The sequence below is a fragment of the Cucurbita maxima genome, unplaced genomic scaffold (assembly GCF_002738345.1).
Source record: "Cucurbita maxima cultivar Rimu unplaced genomic scaffold, Cmax_1.0 Cma_Scf00912, whole genome shotgun sequence".
Lineage (NCBI taxonomy): Eukaryota > Viridiplantae > Streptophyta > Magnoliopsida > Cucurbitales > Cucurbitaceae > Cucurbita > Cucurbita maxima.
In genome coordinates, this window is record NW_019272928.1 from 1 (window position 1) to 8249 (window position 8249).

General features: G+C 33.8%; 1 non-coding gene across 1 annotated transcript; it reads right to left on the reverse strand.

The window, feature by feature from the left end:
- Positions 1-1234: 1234 nt before the first annotated feature.
- Positions 1235-1306, reverse strand: TRNAC-GCA. Its single transcript has one exon. It is a non-coding gene; the product is annotated as a tRNA-Cys (tRNA).
- Between the last annotated feature and the right edge of the window lie 6943 nt (positions 1307-8249).

An 8249-nucleotide genomic window follows, 5' to 3' on the forward strand; every position in this document is an offset into this window, starting at 1 on the left:
TATCTAGAAGGAATCTCAAGATTCAAAACAAGGGAAAAATGATAAAAAAGCAATTAGGAATTTGTAGAAAAATTATGGATTGTTCGAGAAAAATAATAATAAAATATTCGAAAAGTGGAATATTACCGAAATACCCCTAGAAGAATGGATAGTTACAAAAATGGCACTCCAATTAGAATCAGAGCATCTACCGTGACCATCCGAGCAAAATCCTTCGAACTCAAATCTCAACCGTCGGATCTCCTCCAAAATTTGATATGATCTAGAACGAACACGCACGGATCATCACATCCAACGACTAGTATTCAAAGCCAAGGTCGGTAAGGCTATGATCGGAGTTGATATCTCCGAAAAATTATCCAAAAAGTTCGATCTCTAAATAACGAAGATTCTGGAGCTCTCAATATCGGTTTAAGCATCTCCTATAAAGTCTGAAGTAGGAGCAACAATACGGAATAAAAATCGAGAAAGGTCGATCCTCCAATCGAAGGCAATGAGCGTTTAGATTATAGGTCTCCTACTCTTAGATTTCTTCCAAATTCGAGAGCAATCCTCGACCATTTCTCTTCAAACTTATTCCTACAGTTTCTCAACAAGATTATCCACANATGTTAAGGGCATTAGTTTTGAAAGTTCATGAATATTTTTGGTACTAGTGGTTTTGTCAATATAAGAATGCAACTTATATTAAAATTCATACTAAAAAATTACTTTTTTTATGTTTATGTCACGAGCCATTTCCGAAGCAAGTTAAAAGAGGTTGAACACAAAGTAAAATGTTTTCTCGAAATAAAAAAAGAATTAAAATATAATAAACATATATATTTACATTATATTCAAAATAGAGTTTATAGGTTCATAGTACAAAATAAGGGAAAGGTTAAAAAAATCATTTTAAAACATCAAAAATAGTTTTGGTGGGTGTTGTTGGTCTAGGGCAACTACTCTTAGTTACATGAAAAAGATGGAGTGAGTACAAGACTCGGTAAGTTAGCCTAATTGTAAGTAAGTTTTTAACCATGTTCATAGTGGGTGCTTGGATACCACACTCTTTTGTTAATGATAGCTTGGTTCTTGTCCGAGAATAGTGGCCCTTAGGTTCTAAGTACATGGTTCTATGTGGTGGAGTACTTTGGAATAAGGTTTGGAATCGGTAATTATTCTTATTTCTTTTCCTTTAGACACTCGGTGGTTGGGAGCAAATCGAACAAAGTGTTCGTCCAAAATTTTTAAAAGGGCCCAACCAAATTCGAACTGGTGACCTCTTGATCTGCAGTCAAATGCTCTACCACTGTGCTATGAACCCATTTTATATGATTTTAGCCTTAGTGACCCCTTCTACCAAGTGTCAGTTCAAAAGTGTAAAACGTGTCTGTCGAAAATAGAAAGGCCAAAAAGATAATTCAAACATAGTTCATCTACAAACTACCCAAAGCTATTAAATACAAATTGAAGAAAATAAGAAATAACATAAATAATCTTAAATGTAATTCAACTCCCGAAGATAAAAAGTCTTCAAATTACATTCCAATGTCAAGTGATATTTTATTACAACTCAATTCTTTTCTTGATTTATTGTAATTGAACTTAAAAGTATGACAAATACGCTGGATTTATTTTAAATTTCCTTTAAAATTGTTGTGCACGGAGTACAATGGAAATAATATATATATTTTTTTTTACTGTTTTGTAATTTGTATGGTATTATTAGAGGCTTTTGAATGAAATATGATAATTGATTCTCGGTCCTCTTTGACAATTTTAGATACCTCCATATCCGATATTTGATGCGTCACGTTTCACTATGAGATCTGCCCTTGGGTCAATAAGACTTAAGTCGAGAGTTTATTTGACTAATGATTTGATTTTTTTGGGTTGTAGAGATATCCTTTACAAATCAAGACTTTGTATTATTTTCAAGACAGTCAAAAAGACATTTGTACAAATGTCTGATATCTTGAAGGATTGAAGACACATAATTGAGAGAACCTAAATTTGAGACAAACTCAATGGACCATTGAATGGGTTTTATAAGGCTCAAATAAATTTAAAATCCGAGAAAGCGGATTTGAGTTTGATATTATTTGATTTTGGGTATGGACACAACTAGCTGATTTCTTTTGATTGCATTAATGAATGTATGTAGATGTTTAAAGTGTTCATCTTAATGGTTTTAGAAAATATCAACACATCATCAATATAAACTATTGATATTTTTTGAAAGAATTGAAAATATCATTCATAATCATCTGAAATTCGGATGGAGTCCTTTTTAGCCTAAATCGCATGACTTTCCTCACATATTTTCTAAACTGGACATTAAATGCTATTTTATATTTGTCCTTTTAGGAAATTAGAATTTTTCGAAATCCCAATTTCATATCGAATTTTATAAAAATATTTGACTATAAATTCTTTTTATCAAATCATTTTTTATTTGGTTTTGATATCTTATTTATTCTAAAACCTTATTCAAAGGTTTGTAGTTAATTACCAGTATCAGAATTTCTGGTTTCTTTTCAACATGTTGTTAACCTAAAATGTCAGACACGACCACATGCTCTTTGCAGACCTTATCAGCTTCCTCTGCAAAATATCACCTAAAATTTCAAAGTATTTAGTGTTTGATGCTTTTTGACATAACCCTAGAGTTCTATTTACCGTGAACTTGTGATAATTTTTGTCAAATTATATATTTGAATACCTAATACATTAAGATATAATATCTTATTTAAATAATCTTAAAATGTCGTAGAATATCATAATATATGTTTAATTAATATGAATCTCATTCAAATTTTAAATATATATTTTTATTTAATGTTTATGATACACATCAATTATTTTAGTGTTTAACATATCAAATACCTTAATATGTTTTGATATTATACTTCAAGACTATAGGAACTTACTCAGAGGACTTGAGAGTTACGTTGGCTCACAATGCATCTCATGGACAATGCAAACTATGGTGGTGCTCGAAGGTGAGTTGTATAAAAAACTAGTCATGCACCAAAAAATCATGGGAAGACCATTGATGGAATTGAAGCAATCGACGCTCCCCTGGATGGGTTTCCAATCAAAGACCTAATGTTTGATGTTGACTCTTTTGAAGAAAGAGACACATGATCGAAGAACAAGAAATGTGGCGGTAGCTCTGAGAACTCTATTACACTCATAAAAAAATGTGTCGAAGAGTTAGACATTACATAGAAGATCTTGCTTTCATCGAGGAGACCAGAGTTTGATTCTCGACAATGAAATTTTATTTTCTTATTTCTTTTATTTTATAGTTTCATATTTAAACTTTACCTAGGTTTTGAGAAGCATTATAATGGATGAGTTCAATAGTATCTTAAATTCAAAAGACTCTTATGAACTTGGTTTGAGAGTCACTATAATGATCAAGTTATCTTAGATTAAAAAGACTTTTATGAACTTTGAACCTTTAATAGGGTTATGTCATAGATATTTGGTAAAATTTCAACAAGTAAGGTTGAGGTGATTCAAATGGTTAATGTGATAATCCGGTCATTTTCAAGGTCTCTTTTGTTGAACGCCATCATGGCTGAGATGACTGAGATGAGCACCCAAGTGAGTTTGACAAGGAGGGTCGTAGAGAACCCCACCCCAAGCCAAGCTCATTTTGGGCTTAACAAACTTAAAATCAAAAAACACAAACCCTTAAATGGGAACTCGGATTCTAAGGAATTAAAAAACTTTATTTTTGACGTAGAACAATACTTGAAGGTTACACGAACTTGCTCGTAGGACCTAAGAGTTACGTTGGCCACAATGCATCTCATGGACGATGGCGCTCGAAGGTGGATGATATAAAAAATGGGTCATGCACCATAAACTCATGGGAAGATCGTTGATGGAATCGATGCAATCGACGCTCCCCTGGATGGGTTGCCAATTAAAGACCTGAGGTTTTGATGTTGACTCTTTTGAAGAAAAAACCAACGATTGAACACCTCAAAATGTCGCGGTAGCTCTAAGAACTCTACCATACGACCTGAGAGTTGAGGGCTACAAGAACTTTCTCATACGACCTGAGAGTTACGTTAGCCGCAATGCATCTCATGGACGATGCAACACTATGATAGTGCTCGAAGGTGAATGGTATATAAAATGGGTCATGCACCATAAACTCATGGGAAGATCGTTGATGGAATCGATGCAATCAATGCTCCCCGGATGGGTTGCCAATCAAAGACCTAACATTTGATGTTGACTCTTCTGAAGAAAGAGCCACATAATCGAACAGCTCGAAGCATCCTGGTAGCTCTGAGAACTCTAACACACACAAGGAAGAACGTGTCGAAGAGTTAGACATTAAGCAAAAGATCATGTTAAAACTCTTCAGCGATCTGACAAAAGACTTCAGGACATTCTCACCAAAAATCCATTGTCATCTAGAGGTTAGGATATCTGGCTTTCATTGAGGAGACTTGGGTTCGATTCCTGTCAATGAAATATTATTTTTCTTATTTCATTTTATTTTACAGTTTCTATCTTAGATTAAAAAGACTTTTATGAACTTGGTACCTTTGTTAGAGTTATGTTATAGATATTTGGTACAATTTCAACAAGTGGGGTTGAGATGATTCAAATGGTTAATGCGATAATCCAGTCGTTTTCGAGGTCTCTCTTGTTGAACGACATCATGGTTGAGATGAGCAGATGATTCAAATGGTTAATGCGATAATCCAGTCGTTTTCGCGGTCTCTCTTATTGAACGACATCATGGTTGAGATGAGCACCCGAGTGAGTTTGACAAGTTGGGCTGTAGAGAACCACAGCTCAAGCCAAGTTCATGTGGCCTTAAAAAACTTAAAATCCAAGAACACAACCCCTTAAATGGAAACCGGGATGCTAAGGAATTAAAAAGATTTATTTTTGACGTAGAACAATACTCGAAGATTACTGGAACTTGCTCATAGAACCTAAGAGTTACGTTGGTCGCAATGCATCTCATGGACGATGCAAAACTATGGTGGCGCTCGAAGGTGAATGGTAAAAAAAAAGGGTCATGCACCATAAACTCATGGGAAGACTGTTGATGGAATCAATGCAATCGACGCTCCTCTAGATGGGTTGCCAATCAAGGACTCGATGTTTGATGTTGATCCTTTTGAAGAAAGCGCCAAACGATCGAACAACTCGAATAGTCTCGGTAACTCTGAGAATTCTATCACACACATGAAAGGACGTGTCGAAGAGTTAGACATTACCCAAAACATTATAGTAAAACTCATTAACGATTAGACAAAAGACTCCAAGACAACTACACTTAAAATTCATTGTTGTCCTACGGTTTGTATATTTTGCTTTCACATAGGAGATTCTGTTATAGTTTCATCTTTTGTCACCAATTATATTTAAACTTTGCCTAAGTTTGAGAGGCACTTTAATGGTCAAGTTCAATAGTATCTTAGATTAAAAAGACTTTTATGAACATCGTACCTATGTTAGTGTTATGTTATAGATATTTGTTTTAATTTCAACAAGTGGGGTTGAGGTGATTCAAATGGTTAATGCGATAATCCGGCTATTTTTTAGGTCTCTCTTATGAAATGCCATCATGGTTGAGATGAGCACCCGAGTGAGTTTGACAAGGAGACTCGAATTTAAACTTTGCCTACGTTTGAGAGGCACTATAATGGTCAAGTTCAATGGTATTTTAGATTACGTTTGTTAGTGCTATGTTATAGACATTTGGTCAAGTTCAACAAGTGGGAGGTGATTCAAATGGTTAATGTCACTTTATTTGATTCAAATTGTTAATGTGATAATCCACAGTTATTTCCAAGGTCTCTCTTATTGAACGCCAACAAGGCTGAAATGATTGAGGTGAGCACCCGAGTGAGTTTGACAAATTGAAATAAAATCAAATAAAATCACTCAAACAAATCAATAAAATTGAAAAAAAAACTAGCCTTTTGACACTTCCTTCAACTCGAAGAGGCGGTAAAGCAAGGATTCGTTCGCACAAGACCCATGATCCAACTCCCAACATGGAAATGATAAGTTATAGAATCATTCCAAGAACCTCAATGGATGGGTTAAAAACTCACATTACCAATCTCGACAACTGGATGTGTCACCTGCGTTAGAAGAACGACCGCATCAGAGCAAGTCATGGGGATAGAAGATCCCGTTGAAGGATGATAGACCAACTGTAATCTTCAGCCCAACGAGCCAAGCTTTTGTAGAAGCAAGAACCCTTGTATTAAAGAAAATAACACCTTCTTATACAAAATTTGGATAAACCAAGATATAAAGCTAGAATTAGATTATGAGATCCAGGAGTGAGAAGCAAGATTTGAAACCTTTTTCTAAATTGAGTCACTTCACAATTGAAATTGATCAAGGCTTGATTGAATAACTCAGATGCAATCTACCACAAGAATTGCATGAAACTTAAAAACGACAAAGATATGCTAAGATTTCTATAAGGGGGACCTCTCAACTTAAGAGATCAATTTCATTGATCACAAATATGTTTTTACATAATAATTTGTGGGTATTTATAGTCTCCTCACAAAAAAAGTTCGTGCCCATGATTTAATCTCGATCCTTTAAATCTCCACAGAAGACGAAGTCAATTTGAGCATTACAAACTTTATGAAACTAAAATAATAAATAAATTTTTCTAACCACTCATGAAATGATGCTTGCAACTTCATCCGCTACTTCAACCGTGCAAATATTTACTTTTGAATCTCCAAAAGATCTTGACTCAAACGAATCAGCTTGTAACACATGAAATGACGGTTGAACCTAGCCTATCCAATTTTGTAGATGAAGTATGAACGCTTGTTGAATCTTCTTGGCCTTGGGTTGTGTAATAGGTTCAGTTGGAACACCATGATTCTTATCATCATCTCCCTCTTCAAAAGGATTCGTCCTCGATTCAGAAAAATCATCACCTACATCAAAAGAACTCAACTCAGTAACATTGAAAGTAGAATGTACACCGTGATTCTTATCATCATCCCCCTTTTCAGGATTCGTCCTCGAATCAGAAAAATCATCACATACATCAAAGGGACTCAACTGAGCAACATTGAAAGTAGAATATATTGACAATTCTATAGGAAGATCAATTTTATTGTTCCACGCAATAAAATGAGTCATTTTACTAAATGTCTTACCGAGCATTTATAGTCAAATAAACAATTCTTTGAAGGTTCCCTCATACGAACCCATCCAAAATAATCACACCTGTGGCCGCATCTCCTGACTTTAAACTGCTAGTCTAAACATGGTTTCGTCACCAAAGCTTTAGAGTTTAATCTATCTTTACAAAAATATTTTGTAAAATATTTTTCTCTTAATTTATAATTAGTCATCAAAAGTAATAATTAGGTACAAATTTGGTTTAGAATTCAAAACTTTCAAATCTTGCGGTTCCTTAAACAGATTCAAATCCAGATTCTTGAACTCCTTGTACCTTAAATAAAGTTGGTCTCCTCTAATAAATAGGAATTTCTCTTAAGATCATTAAATTCTTATAGACTCTAGGCTCAATATCATTAATACAATTATGCTTTATCTTAAACACGCCAAACATGAAACTAAAGTGCGTTCAATTTAACTTCATTTTATTGTCATCTTGAATGATGTTTAGGGTATATTCTTGATTTACCTTAAAGCTCTTGTGACATGACAGTTCATATTAGTTAAACTTTTTGCAAAATCACAAGTTAAAAAACAACAACGATGAACCTAGGTCTATTAGTCATTTCAAAGACAATTTCTTTCTCCATCTTATCGATAATAATAGTTCAACTAAATCAATATTATGCAAAGAAACAAGTTTACGACTCATAAAAACAGCTACCTAAATTATGTCCTAAAAATTTGAAAACATAAGTTATAGTTGATAATTACACAAAAATTTCCCTAAATTAATGAATTCGTGTCCAATTAGTTAATCCTAAAGATGGTAACTAGCATATAGTAATTGAAACTCCACATGAAGTAATTTAAAGTTCCCCAAAGTTTATCTCATCTTCAATGAAGCATGAATTGCATTGAAGTTCATGAAATGCTTATAGACTCCAACTCTGAGTACTATTAATGTGTTTCATTGAGTTTGTCATAAATGAAACTAAGGTGCATTCAATACAACTTTATTTTCTTGTCATACGAGACAAAATGGAAAAATTAAATCAAACAAACGGATGAACTGAACCGAATCAATCCAACCCAAATTGATTTAGTTTGTTTTTTTTTTTTTT